Here is a 15,007-nt window from a genome sequence, read left to right as displayed (position 1 = left end):
GAATACCCAGTTTGTGTTAGAATCCACTTTTATTAAAGCCAAATGTACAGTTCAAGGGGCATTTACTTGGTGAGGCATTTTGGAAAGGAGAACTAAGAAAAACAAACCATGAAAAATTTCTGATTTTCTGCTTTTATTTTCAAATGGTATGAAAACACCTCGACCTTACCTAATTCAATTATGATTTATGCCACCAGCCTGGATATAAGTGTAGTGCTGCCCATACCATGCCCCTAACGTGAAGAGTTATACATGGACTCAGCCGACACGCCTGGAAGGCAGCCATTCTGGGGATAATTATACATATGACTCAACACATACTCAGCTATTAATATGTTTACAGAAGCAGACCTGACATTGTCTAAAGTTATTGCAAGGGTAATTTTACTCTTAGTAATTGCATGGTCTAAAACCAAATTGCTTTTTCTTTTGTTAGTTTTTGAATAACAATAAAAGTATACGTTGCCTTAATGGATATTAATAGTAATTATTTTTCCAAAAAGTATGTTAGATTGCCCTTTAAAGTCTTTGCTAGAAACAAATGGAATTTAAAGTATTCTGTGGTCATCAGATGAATTCAATTCACAGGTACTTCAAATATTTGGTGAAATTACAATAAATGTCTAAAGTAATAGTTTTTATGTCTCTTGTTAAATTTGTCTGTCATTTGAAACTAAATGTATCTAATTCCAAAAAATATTTTTCATGCGTGGTATTAACATATCAGATTTCAATAAATATAAAAGGGTTCCAGTACCAACACTGAGAATTCCAATTTATCTTTGTTACATTTGTATGTACAGTCTTAGCTTTGATCAAGTTCAAAAGGCAAAATATGGTATGATCCTGGGGAATTTGGGTTTTCCCTCTCTGAAATACCATGGGTGTGTGAAGCTTATTTAGGTGTCCTCCAAGATCCTGCTCTTGCACCTCCAGAATCCTCCGCTCCAGTGAAAAAGTCTAGAAGTCCATGTCCAGGATAATCCCCTGCACGAGTGTTGTAATGAGGGAGGACTGAGCTAGCGTGCAAAAAGCTATATGGAAGGGGGATCCTCCCTCTTCAGAGACACAGTGAACAGAAAGGATAAATCAGCACCTGAAAGCCTGGACAAAACATCTGAACAACAGTGGGCGGGGTAGTCTGCCACTGAGCGGCGGTGCTGGCAGCTAGGCAGCCTCCGTGTCAGGCTGTTCTTTCACCCACTGATTTGATCACCCGGCTGAGGAAACTTCGCCTCTAATATCGACTGTGAAGCTTGGCTGGCCAGCTCACACCTTTCCCACTGAAATTCCAAAGGGCTGTTTGAAAAGCTTTTCCTGCAGCCCAATCAATTCCTGCCAGTGTAAGATTTAAGAACGTTGTTCCTCTTGCTGACTGTGCTCACCGGAGACCTGAGACCAGGGTGAGTAAGAAGCCCGAAGGCTTTATCACTGATGGTGAGTCACACGTGGTGACTTCTTCCAGTGACAGATTTTGGCATTTCCCTGGTATTTAGTCTCTGGTACTACAGCAAAGATACCATAGTGATGTCCACCTATCACAGAGTCAAATATTAATATATTTTCTACTCAAGACAGGGAGTAACAGAATAACTTGCAGAGGACTGTGTTTAACTGCCAAATATGGATCTATGGATCTCAGCAATTAATTCTAAGTGAATTAGCATTTGCATCTCTTGGTAATAACTTGCTCATTTACCTTTTGTACACCAAGTGTGTATTATGCAGCACTTACATTCAGTCTATTATTTCAATCACCTTTATAGTGTTATGATTTTTTTTTGTTTTTGTTTTGCAACTCAGTAATTGCACAAGAGAAAGATTAATAAATAAAGCTGCTTGCAGTTAAGGTTGGGGCTAGCTGATTTCTTGTATATCACTGCTCTAGTATTGTGTCACCCACACATGCCTTCACTGATACATAGGGTTGTCATCCAACAGCTGACACTTAGCTGCAGTTCCTGTTTATGTCCACTTAATATTTTTATCTCATTCATAGTTATAATTATTATGACAAGTACAAGTTGTTCTGCAGTGACAGCACTGGTTTTTTAGTGATGGTGTTTATTTAGATTGTGACAGTAGCTGTGTCATGTCCATAGCACTGAAAATCAAAGTCATTGATAACCATATTCACTTCAGCAAAATAATGTTATATCAAAATAAAATAGTATGTAAGGTACTAAGCAGTTAAAGGCAACAATCCAGACAACTTTTTTGAAGAATCTATTTCTGCAGGCAAAAAAACCCAAAAAATTAATACGATTACCAGGAAATTCGATTCAAGTGTTTGAAACCTTGAAAAATGTATACACCTGTTACAGCCAAAGCAAATGCTTTTGGGGGCTGTGTTATTGTTGAGTTTGTGTTTTTTGGGCTTTTTTGTTTGTTTCTTCTAAGGTGGATATACACTGTTCTGAGAGACAGACATAAACTTTGTGAATAGATAAAATCTTAACAGAAAGTGGAGTTTTTTACTAGAAATCCATCACTGGACTATGTTTAGGTCCTAGTCCCTTCTAATTTTACTGCATTTACTTGCTTCTTTATTAACAAGTAGAAATAAGCAAAACCATAGAAGGAGTGTTACAACTTTTCAGGCAAAATATATTCTCAACATTCTGTCATTTCCCAGCTTTACAAAAATATAACTGTCAAAACCTCAAAATAGGAGTACATTTTTTTTTTCAGCCTCTTTTAAGTATGAGAATTTTTTTAAATACTTATATATATTGAGGGGGGAGGGAAGAGGAAGAGTGAAAATTGAAATAGGTTTGTGTTTTGATGGCATTCCAGTAGCATCACAAAAGATTAAAAAATGTCTGGAGGAAACACCCTGTTGCCTCTTTAAAGGGGATGTTCCACAACAGTCTCCTCAACACATTTTTGCCACAGTTGTTTTCAGCTAAACCTTAATCATGAAACTGCTTTTAAAAATAGCAAAAAAACCCAAAAAGGTCTCAGCATTAACATTATGTAAAGAGGTAGCAAGAGACTGAATACAATTCCTCTCTTATTTTAAATGTTCCATGCCTCCACTGAAATCACTGGCTTATTTCAGAGTTAATCTACCAGTACTGAGTACAAGGTTTTAACTCCACAGACATTCTAAACTTCTGAGGGAATTTAGGAACAAGAAGGCTGAGCTGATATTAGCAAAAGCATGTGTCATTAAAACCAGGTAGAGTTCTATTGCTGAAGCAGATATCCACACAGATTAATTTTTTCCACCTCACAAGCATAAAAATGATGAATGTATCAAGGCACTTCATTTACTGAACCAGAATACCACAAAGCTTTACTATCAGCACACCTACAAAGATGTAATTTGGAGGCATGAAGGCAATTTAGCCCTAAGAGGGCACATGCTTTTGCAACTGAACTTATCAGATCAAATCACCCTTCACTGAAATTCATCAAATAGAAACAAGGCAGGAAAAGGAGAAAGGTAAGATAATGCTAGGGTGCTAAGATCTTCAGTATGCTGTGTCTTCCAGTATGTTTTTAAAGGCTGCTTCTTTTTCATTTCACTGTGTATGAAGAAGGTCTGAAAGATTTCAGAGTATTTGTTTGCCTTAGGAAATAAATACTAAAAGATGCAGTCTTTGGCTACCCTTAATGTTACCTCAAAGGCAGTTGAAGAACCAGGTGGGCTACAATATAACAAGTACCAAAACCATGACATTATTTAACAGAAACAGGAAATTAGTGAGCTTAAGAATTTGAATCCTGCTAATGGTTTGCCGTTACCTGGTGAATGAGATATGGTACATAAGGGCAGAATTGATACTGCAGATGCTGCTGAAGTTGAAATTACAAAATAGTGAAGTTTCTCCACGAAACTTCATTGACATAGGTTGTGCATGCTTGGAAACAGCGCCCTGTGACTGACTGACTTGGAGTAGCTGTGATTCTGTCCTGTGGCTGAGGCAAACTTGAGAGCTCTGCCTGGAGTGGATTCCCTCTGGGCCAAGAAGTTACTAGATTGCTCAGTCAATCCTTCCCAGCTGGCCACACCTCAGTTGTATTTTTCTTTTTTCCTGATGGATATTTACATAAAATTTCTTGGATACTATTTTTTAACAGGGTTCCTACCTTTGTTGCATTTGGTTACATTTGGCAAGCAGGTTTTAAAGTTATCAAGTAAACTTGCAGAGAAGCCTACTTTGATGACAAAAGCTGAGCTGAAAAATAAAGTTATAAACTGAGATCCCCTATGAAGGCAGAAGAAATAGCAATCCCAGCTATTTACCCTATTAAACAATGAACAGGTTTTTTTTTCCTATATCCTGAACTAATGTGCAGATTAGACTGTAGATAACACATTATTAAGTCTGATATTGGGCAATAAATGCTACTTGTAGCCTACATTGTTTGGGTACAAACTTTTCCATCTGAAAAGTCAAAATTTTGTTACATCCTGACCTTGAATTCTGGGAATAGGTTGAACATCTGTCTGGTGCATGCATCTCTGCAGCCCAACTGTTCATCTTTTGAGTTTAATTAGATGTGATGGAGCATTCCTCCTGCAAAGATGTCTGGTTTGCTCACTTTTTGTTTCTTTTAAAATGAAATATGTTCCTTGCATTCATTTAACAGATCAAAGGAGAGTTACTCTAGTTGCCCTGCTGATTGCTCATCATCTTCTATATGGAGTTTCTTCTGCACAGAGCCAGTCAAAATAATTGAGGCTTTGCATGAAAATAAAGGTTTAGTACCTTGAGGATCTGCCCTTTCTTGTTCCTTTACATAATCCCCTATGATTTAAATACAGCTAAGATTGTTCTTCCTTTGTTGCTTCAGTGATGCCAGCAAACTTCATTTCTGTTGTCAGTCTACACAAAAATGGGGACATTTCCTCAGTGTTTGTGTAGAGGGAGCACAGTGACAAGTTTGCACAAGGTAGAGAAGACAAAAATCTAATTGTGCACATTATACATTAAAAATATTGTTTCTAGAAAAAGGCAGAGCTATCAATGTAGACAGTACAGTACTTGTTATGATCAAGAAAATGTTTAAGACTCATATATGTACAAATGATACAATCTGGGCTGAAATCTGTACAGCTCTGGTTGTTGCAGTCTAGGAGGCTACAGAATTAGGAATCATTTGGATATAGAATTGGCATGGAAAAAAAAGACCTGTAGCTGAATTAGAACATTTTGCCTAAGAAATGAAACAAATAAGAAGATATTCAAATATGCAGGCCTGAGGCTTAGGAGAGGACAAAAAAACAAACAAAAAAAAACCCTTGAAAAAACAAAGCCAACCCTTTTCTAAGCACTGTAGAGGAATGGAAAATCAAGAGGGGATGAGTGCTCCATTTGCATCCTGTGGATACAATAGGAGTTGAGCAGAAAAGAACAGGCTTGAAACCTTCTTTTGGAAGGATATGTTTTATTGTATTTCTGTTAACAATTCAGACACTGCAAGAGAACATTATATAAATTTGGAATTGTGATGTAATTGCAGTAATGTGTGAAAATCCTGGGCAAACTAACTCAGTGTAAATCTGCTCAGGGCTAGCAGTCATCTGACTCTAAAACTTCCCTTTAGGCCTGGGGTTGCAGCAGCTCCTAGAAGGGAAGACTGTAAAAAGCAATCTTCCTGGAGCAACAAGGATTTATTTGTGTCTTAATGTGTTATCTCCTATGAAAAAGCACAAAATCACTAGCAAGTCACTAACAAAAAGCAACAGCCATCAGGATGGTGAGTAGTAAAGGACAGCAGAGGACTGGGATCAACCAACCCAAATTACATGGTGTTACTTTAACACACAATAGCCTGGATTGAGGCTGGTGGTAGATACACAGGCATAATGCCAATGAACAAAGTATTACCTAAGGGGGTAAGTAGCTGTCACCTGCTCTAAGTAATCAGGGGACCACTCTAAGTTATGACTAATAACTTTTAGGGAAAGTGTAATTACTGTCCCATTTCCCTTCCTTTACTATCCTCCTTTCTAAGTTCTGTTTAATTAGGTAAGACAGTACTTTAAAGTCACTTTGTAGTCAATATTCCCTTATGGATTCTTCTTCAAGGTCTAGCAAACGGATTGCAAACACAAAAATAGCATAGAGAACGTAGTTTGAGAGCTTTCATCTTATCAATCTTGTAGTACAAGAGGAGGCAGGCTGCATAGCTGACAACTCTGTGTGTTGTCTTTTCATCAAATAACAAAACAGACTGTGAAACTTGCCGCTCCAGGATGTTATTAAAGTCCAAACATAAAGCAGGATTATAAGAGGGAGGACAATATTATCTTGTCCTGAATTACTGTATATTTGGATATTCTTGTTATTTACATAAGAGGTACAAAAAGAAAAAAGCAGCTTGAAACACAAAGTTTAAACAAGTAAGTACTTAGAATGAAATCGCCATCATCCCAATTCTGTCAAAAATATGTTTGAGTTTGCTTTGGTTTTGCATCTTCTCAAAAGCACTGGGAATCGACAACAGTTACACAGCTGGGCTAAATGAACATAATGCTGTATGGCAAGTTATATGCTTCAGTGAGCTCAACATTTTCTTAGAAATAAAACTAGGTTTAGCCCACAGAGAGAGCATGTCAGTGATCAAACCATACATGCCTCAAAGAAAAACAGAGGAAGGAATCTCTAAGGTTTAATTCTGTAAAGCAAAATTTCAAAGAGACTGCTGAAGAGCAAGTAATTGCTCCAAACTCTCTTCTTGTGAAAGGTCATTTTTTAGTTCCCTTTAGAAGCACATGCCCTTTAGGGGAATGTAAGAAATACATTTTACACAACTGTTCAGAAAATCCTTCATACTGTAGGAAGTCAGTTCTTTTAGGCTACTTAGGCTTTTGGGAAATTTATTTATGCAGAGATCCATTTCAGATGTTACTGTACAGCTATTGGGGCTTGGAAAAACTTGTTCACAAATGCAACAGACCATGAAAATGGTGAGATGGATTTCTGTTTATAGCTCTTCTAAGGAAGTTAAACTTTCAAGTTAAGCTGCAATAGCTAACTAGTAAGATCCTCAAAAGTGCTACCATGCCCTGTGGAAGGGTTTGTCATGGTTCCACCCAAGATTCTTTTTAGTATTTGCAAAGGCTCATTTTGATATTCATTCTCCCACATGTCCAAAATCCAATGGCAGTAGTCCTGCTTTATAAATGTAAGGAAAAAAAAGTCCAGCTCCCACTGTAACCTGCTTACAATCTTTCAATTAGCAGCATGTCACAATATTACTGCCAATGGTAGCTGAGCAGAGCACAACATTTTTGCTTACATGTCTTTTTCATTAGTAGTTGTATGATAAAACTGAAACACCACATCCTGCGAAATATAGCAAGGAGGAAGGCTGTATAGTTAAGGTGGTTTTACAAGCCAAATCAAGATATGTCTGAAGTCTGCATAAGGGCTTTTAATACAGATATTGTGAATAAATCCAGCAGCAGTTCTGCCACATGCACATGTAGGCACATTCTCTGCCCACTTCTTCACTTCAGCTGCTGAAATTTCTTCATCAAAACTAAAGCCTTCAGAGCATTGCTTTAGAGAAGGTTCAGGCCTTCTTCCAGATGTTAGTATAATGAGATGTTATTTGCTTTGCATTACATTTTCAAAATCCCTGGAAGGGATTTTTAATTGCTAACACTTTTGTTCATCAGTTTAAGATACTCAATGTACTCATCTGCATCTTAGTATATTCAGATATATCAGTTACAAAAATATTTGTGTAATACCTAATGTTATTTATTACTTAAAAGCTCACTACATTCTATTGCAGTAAGATAAAATCCAGAGTAAAGTTAGTCTCAAAAGAGCTATGAGTCTCATTAGTAGTACTGATCATTTTAGTCAAAGTGCTGCTCATATGCATTTTGGTTTGAAGAACTTGTGATCTAAATTTTTCCAGATTTAGTGAAATCTGAATCACTAGACTGGTATTTTTCCTACAAAATAGGCAAATCCAGAAAGAAACCTGTGGGGGGAAAAAGATAATTCAGCAAGTCAAGGAAAGATTAATTAAAAGATACTGTTTATCCTAAATTTAGCGGTGACTGTTAATTTCTTTACACAAGATGTCAGAGCTATAGCAGAAGTCTGGGAAAAGAACACAGGATTTTCCCTAGATTTTTTTAACTTGTGGAGGCAGATAAACTTATGACATCGATCCTGCAGGGAAAGGTGTGGGTAATTCTGCTTTCACATTTTATCTGGGTGGCTGTATCTCAGCTGCCTTTTGAGGGATGCTCCACATTCGTCCTGTAGAAGAAATGTATTCTGTCATGCATAAACCTGGCTATGCAGCATGAAAGAGAGCCTCAGAGAACCTCAGAGGCTGGTCGTCAGTAAGTACAGCTTAGCCTTGGCCACCACTTAGCATCAGCAGAGAGACAGGATGCCTATGGGCTTTCTGTGAGCATTTCTGCAGGTTTCACATGGGCTGACATCTCCACAAGGGACAGGCGCACCTTGACACAGGTTGTGTTCCAGAGTGGTGCTGGAGGGTGAGTGCTGTTCTAACTGCTAACTTCTTTTATTTCCACTAAAATATGATACTCTTAAATAAAAGCATGGAACTCTGGGGCCTTGTGTTTGAATTGAAGTATTTTAGCTTCAGTAAAATTCGAGTGTTTATAATAAAACAGATGTAAAAACAGAAGTATTTTTATTGTAGCTGTTGTGTGACAACCCAGTCTTTCATGAAGTGAGACTACTCTTTTGAATGTAAGTGTTCATATATTCACAGTGCCAAGAACTTCCATTTTTCACACCTCTAAACTATTAACCTAGAATAGGTAGATACAAAACAAAACAAATTCCGTCCAATTAATTGGATGTCCCAGATAGAAAATGGTAGCAGTACAAGCAGACCTGCAATGAGTGCAACAGCAGGGCCCCAGGAAACAGCCCACACACTCCTACCCTCCCTCAATAAACAAACAGTAATTTCTGGAAAAGCATTTGCTTTTACATTATATGACGGCATAGTTCAAATTTCTCCCAACTTAGCAAGACAGCAGTCTACAGATAAAAGCTGACAAGTGCAAAAACACCCATCCTGAAATCACAACTGTAAGCAACTCAGTGAGACCAAGATGTTACAAGGAAACTTTGACAGACCTTTGCTTTTATGGTTACTAAAAAAAGTATCACGATTAATTCCAGAGGGCATAGAAGCTGGAGCTAGACATTCATTTACTTGTCTTTGCACAGGCCTCTGCATCAGGGCTGTAAGTCTAGCTACGAGCTGGTGCAGCACAGCAGGACCCGTAACTTCACAGCCATGCCTGTTTAAATCACAGAATTTGGCTTGGTTTAAGACTTGAGAGCTGCGTGACTCTGTTACCCTCGTTCCCACGTAGAGAACAGAAGTGTATAAAAGGGTAATAGTGTAGGGAGCTCACTCAGTAGTCTGGAACCACAGCAGTACCACAGCTATGGGTTGCTAACTCCAACCTTGAACCCGCACTTTGGCTAGGAGCCCTCGGAGTGGCGCGGGAGAAACCTACTGCATGCTGTATATACGCCAGCACAGTGCTCTGCCTTGAAATAAGAGCCGACAGGCAAAGCCAGTGGAGTACATTGGAAGCATTGTTTTATTGCTGCTTTACTGCTGAGATTGCTGAACGGTCACAAAAATACCTGGCGCTGCTGCTGCACTGTTCCAGCAGGACGTGACCTGCTGCAGGAGATGGCTGCACACTGCGTCTCTTTGGAGTGCAGCAGCAGCTCATGTGAATGCTGAAGAACTGGAAATATCAGCAGAGTTCTCGCTATGCAACTGAGTTTCCAGCAGCTGGACTAGTGCCAGCTAAACTAGCACAATTTAAAAGTCAAACAGAATTTCTAAACCAGCCAGAGCGTGTCAGCAGGACTAAACCCACATAGAAGCTGGTCCCATGGAAGCAGAGTGGCCCTTGGCTCCTCATCCGAGTCCCGCTGGCCCACACCACCAGCTGGGCCCCACGGTTTTGGATCATTTTTTTCATTTCCCATGCTTAAAGGTTCTTGACTGCACGCAGCAATCTTGGATTACAAAGGAGCATAGGCTACATCTCAACTGTTTTAAGTGCTGCCAAGAAAAAAGGGGACTTGGGTCAAGCCCAAGCTAGCCAAGCACAGAATTGTCAAAAAAGGGCTTTAAATAAGTTTCTTCCCAGAAAGTCATGGGGCTGGCATTATAAAACCAAAACTCACAAGGACTTAATAATAGTTTGGGGTTCTCTTTATTTCTTTTCCATGTTCTTAGATTCAGGTTTTTCTTCAAGCCTGGGAAGAGAACTTACTTGCTTGGGTTTAGATTTTCAATTCCTAGCTAATGACCAGATTTTGAAATGACATAAAAGAATTTTACTACTTTAAAAATCACAAAATTTAGCAACTTTGAAACCACTATTGATCATATTCCTGATGTGCTATACATGCTTCTAGGATCAGAGAGAAGGACTTTTGTTTGTAGCTCCAGTTACACTGTCAGAGGAGGAGCATAGCTGATAAGCTTATGACAGCCTGTTTTCCCATGAAGTCCCAAATGTACAAGTGCTTACTGGTAAATTTCCAGCTGGTTTTGCAACCTCCTTTATATTGTTAAGATGTAACAGATATGAACATTCACATCCATAAGTGTTTGCAGCATCATATGGTGTGATCCTTGGGGCAGTCCTGTGGAGGGCCAGGATCATGATCTTATGGGTCTCTTCTAAGTCAGGATAGTCTATGATTCAATAGTTCTAACCCTGTCCTTCTCCACATATACATTGGATACGTGGAAATATCTAATTTGGCCTCTCACACAACTTCTGGTGTATCCTTTAAGAAGCTCAGCCCCAGTATTGCTTTAGACACTGAGCAGCATTTTTATTTTTGACATATTGCTTATGACTTCCAGTGCCTGTGAACAGCAACAAGGTTTATATTAAATTATAGCCTTTGACCAGACAAAATTTTGACATATATGCACTTCATTCAGCCTCTTGCCAGATCTCCACATTTTCGACTTCCATCTGTAAAAATCTGATGAACACTTTTGCTCCCCTTTACGGCTGGTAGGTGCTGCATGTCCAGAACTGCGAGGGAGACGGAGCCCGAGTTCGCTGTGCCTCCTGGTGGACGCACAACCCCCTGCCTCAGTGCACTCACCACCTTTGAGCATCACTTTCTCTAAGAATCTTATAATAAAAGCCTTTCTCATGTGTAATTGAGCATTCCAAACCAATAGACTGCCACTAAGAGGAAATCCATTCCTTCACAGAGGTTTATACGAACAGGTATTTTCCAAAGGTAGGAAAGATCAGCATGCAGAACCTTACACATCACTCATTCACTTGCTACCACCAACACAGCAGGACTTGCGGCATCTAGAGCAATTGACATCCTTGTTTGATGGAGAGATTTTTAATTACACTTTGTTGCACATCTTCTGAAAAAACAATTGTATGGACTTCTGAGAAGAGAGTGTATTACTGAGAATTCATAACAGCATTATCCAGAGAAGAGAAGTGGGTACCAGCAGACAAGAGGAGTGCATGTCAGGCTGCAATTCATTGCCAACCAATAAAAATTAGGAAAGCATCAGACCAAAAGAACAATCTGTTTTATGTTAGACCAAAGGTCCTTCAAGCCCCATATTTTGTCTGCAGCAACTGTAAAAGTTGCCATCTCAGAAAGAAACTAAGAATGAAGGAAGCATCTGTTTCCCCGGAATACCTTCTCATCTACCAACAACATGCAGGTGAAGGATTTCAGACATGAGCTGGACGTGGTGCTTCTGTTTTTCATAGTGGTTTTCCCTTCCGTGACATTGTATGATTGCATATTTTACACACTTCAACGTCCCCTATTGATGGAGACAAATAATCACAATGGAAATGTGGCTCTAGCTCAGTGCTGACAAATTCTGTTTGTTCTGAAAATTTCATATTACACTGTCCATGTGTTTTTTCAGCTTGTCAAAGAAAGGAATTGTTGCTATGAAATGTTATGCAAAACATGAAGTTGAAGAATTTCAGAAATTCAAAAGAGTAGGAAAAGTTTTCCTGTGGAAAAACTAATTCATCTTTCTATTAAAGAGTATCAAGATTTTTAGGCAACTAACTTTAAAATCCCCTATCAGAGATGCAAATTCTCACATAGATTTCACAGTCTATTATATATGACAGAACCATGGCTTTGAAGTAATGGATTATTTACAGTTTAGCAGAATTTCTTGTCAGTAATTCACCTTCCTGTCATAAGATAGACACACCTCCTCAGCTTTCCCTCTGAGTGGATAACAAACATCTGGCCTATTCCTGGAGTGCCACCTCTTTGAATGACAAAACTCCAAACATTTCTGTTTCCAGCTGTATTTCAGGTGCAATAGAGAAACAAGCAAAGATAAACAGAACATGCTCTCACCCTCCTGCACCACAATTACCAGATCCTCACCAATAAAATGCCAAAATTCCCAGATCTCCCTTTAGCTACAGAATCACTTGGCAACTACAGACACTTTCATGATCCTTGGATTACCTGCCCTTTAGAGAAAAGCTTACAAACCACAATAATTCTCAAAATAAAAACATCCACCCTGTAAGCATTTTGCCTGTCCATTAATCTTTCATTGGTTGATGACCTCTCCTTCACATTCCTGCCTTTTCTCAAATATGGGTTACTGCAGACCTCACTGCTCTTAAGTCCTGTGCTCCTGGGCTGAGGGTAACAGAGCCTGTGTCCCACTCACTCAGCTACAGATGGAAACTCCATGGGTTTATGGCTGGATGGATTCTTTCCTTTCTCTGGGATCTCCCTGAATATTTTAACTGAAAGGGATAATTTGACACAATTTTACTTCCAAGAAAATCCTGGTTCAAACACATGTTCACAGAGAACTTGATGGTGACCAGAAAAGCTAATGGTATATAAAAGTCTAATTACTTGGTGGATTATTTTCTATTTTCAAAATCCCTAAAAAAATAAAGTTGGATTTCTATTTTGTAAATATGCATTCGTGCCATGTTTATTTTAGATAGAAAAACAGCACTCAGAGAGACCCTCTGTAGTAATTTATGCAAATTATCTGTTGATAGTGATACACATATTTAATGTTTGCATCATCCTGAAGCTTGGAATTCTATGTCCAAAAAAAAAAAAAAAAAAGAATATGTGGTACCTTTGCTTAGCAGCATAAAACAACCCAAGCTGGGATTGCCTTTCTCCCAGGATATATCTTGTTCAGTGGATCTCCAGGCTGGAATGAAATGCCTGGAAACTGCTTGCTTTTTTCTTTTTCCTTTCTGTATTTTTTTTTTCTTGTTAGTTTCTGCAAAAATCACCTGTATGAATCCACCACACACCTGATTCATGAATCCTACAACAGCAAAAGAGAGGGACAGGCAGAGAGAAGAAGGGCCATGTCAGCTTCAACCCAGATTTCCCACGTCCAGCTCACAAAGTTGGACAAGAAAAGGAATGATAAAGCTGAGGGCAGAAGGTTGTATCAATACCCATGTGTTCTCTTGCTGAAACTGTTTGCCATCTAGTGGTTTGTTGGCCTCCTATAAATACAATCTTAAAAATAGCAAAGACTTGGAGGATATAATTTAAAAAAAAAAAAGTTTCCCAATATGCAAGAACCTATTAAAAAAAAAATACAAGAAATTATGTAGTGCCTCTTGCAAAGTGTTTACCATTAGGATGAATATCCCACAGAGACAAGGAACAGAAATCTGCACACAACTGACATTCAGAGAGACAAAAGATACACATGGCTTGTAATTTTCCTCTTTTATTCCACTGCTACTCTTGTTTCATCGAGAAGTCCTGATCTAAATTGCTCCACCAACTTGTTCAAGCTTGCCCACCCAAAATTGTACATTATATAGAAATTACTAGGAAATTAGGGGGGCTCTGTGTTTAGGGGTGATGGATGTCAGGGAGGAGCAAGATTTGGCTGCTTTGCAACAGAAGGTGTTCCAGCAACTAAGCACAATACCAAGACAAATGAAAGCAGTCACTTCATCAGCAAGGAGCCAGGATGTGAAGCAGCAACTCAGGGCCAGGATTAGGTTGCGAGACAGTGCTCAGGGTCAGACACAGCCCATATGGTCAGCCAGCAGGGCTGCAGTGGCAAGGCAGGTCCGAGGCCAAGCCAGGATGCCAAGTCAGCAGGCCTGGATGAGGGCCAGACCACGGAGATGCGAGCTGGTGCAAACAGAGCTGCTGCATAGCTGCCCTGTGGCACAGGTGAGCGCTGGCACAAAGCCACAGGTTAAAAGTGGCTCTCAAGGGACAGGCAAGCCCTTGCTGCTGGCTTTTTTCACAGCTGCTCTTATCAGTGAAGGAACTGACCTTGGACTCTGCCAACTAAACTTCTGCAAAGGGGAACGTGCTTGGGGCCACGGCAGTCAGAAGGCTAGAACAGAGCTATGGAACATACCCAACACGCGGGAAGCAGGTTCATGGACTTGGCCTTTTTTGTTAAAATGGAACATGAGTGAAAGCCCCACATGAAAGTAGACCGAAGCAAAGTTCAAAGACCTCACTCTGTTCAGTGTGGGCAAGCCAAGGACTCTTGCTGTTAATGATGGCTTCATTAATGAGAAGCAGCAAAGGACATCTGGATTATTAACTACTCCAACTGATTTAAAGCTCACTAATTTGAGGCTACTGATTTAATTTGTACATGGAAAAAAAGATCAAACACAATTCTAGGATGTATCAGGGTCATGCTATTAGAGACACTCAAACTCATTATCTATTGGGGATGCCCTATGAGACCTGAAGTGAATGTACTAACTAGTCACATGTGTTTAACAACAGGGAATTCAAAATAAATATGCACAAATGGCTCAGTGGGATAACCAGGAGAAACAGTGAGAGTTTCCTGAATTATGGAAGGAGACTAGTAACAACAGTGGCTAAAAAAAGGAGGCTGGAGGAGGTACAACAAATGATGGGTGAACAACACAAAGAACAGGAATGGTTTTAATTTGTGAGCAGCCCTGGCTGTGGAAAATTAACATAAATATTTCTGTATTCAGAATTAAACAAGT

The sequence above is a fragment of the Lonchura striata genome, chromosome 1 (genome assembly GCF_050655825.1).
Source record: "Lonchura striata isolate lonStrDom1 chromosome 1, ASM5065582v1, whole genome shotgun sequence".
NCBI classification, from domain to species: Eukaryota; Metazoa; Chordata; class Aves; order Passeriformes; family Estrildidae; genus Lonchura; species Lonchura striata.
This window is presented reverse-complemented; position numbering follows the sequence as displayed.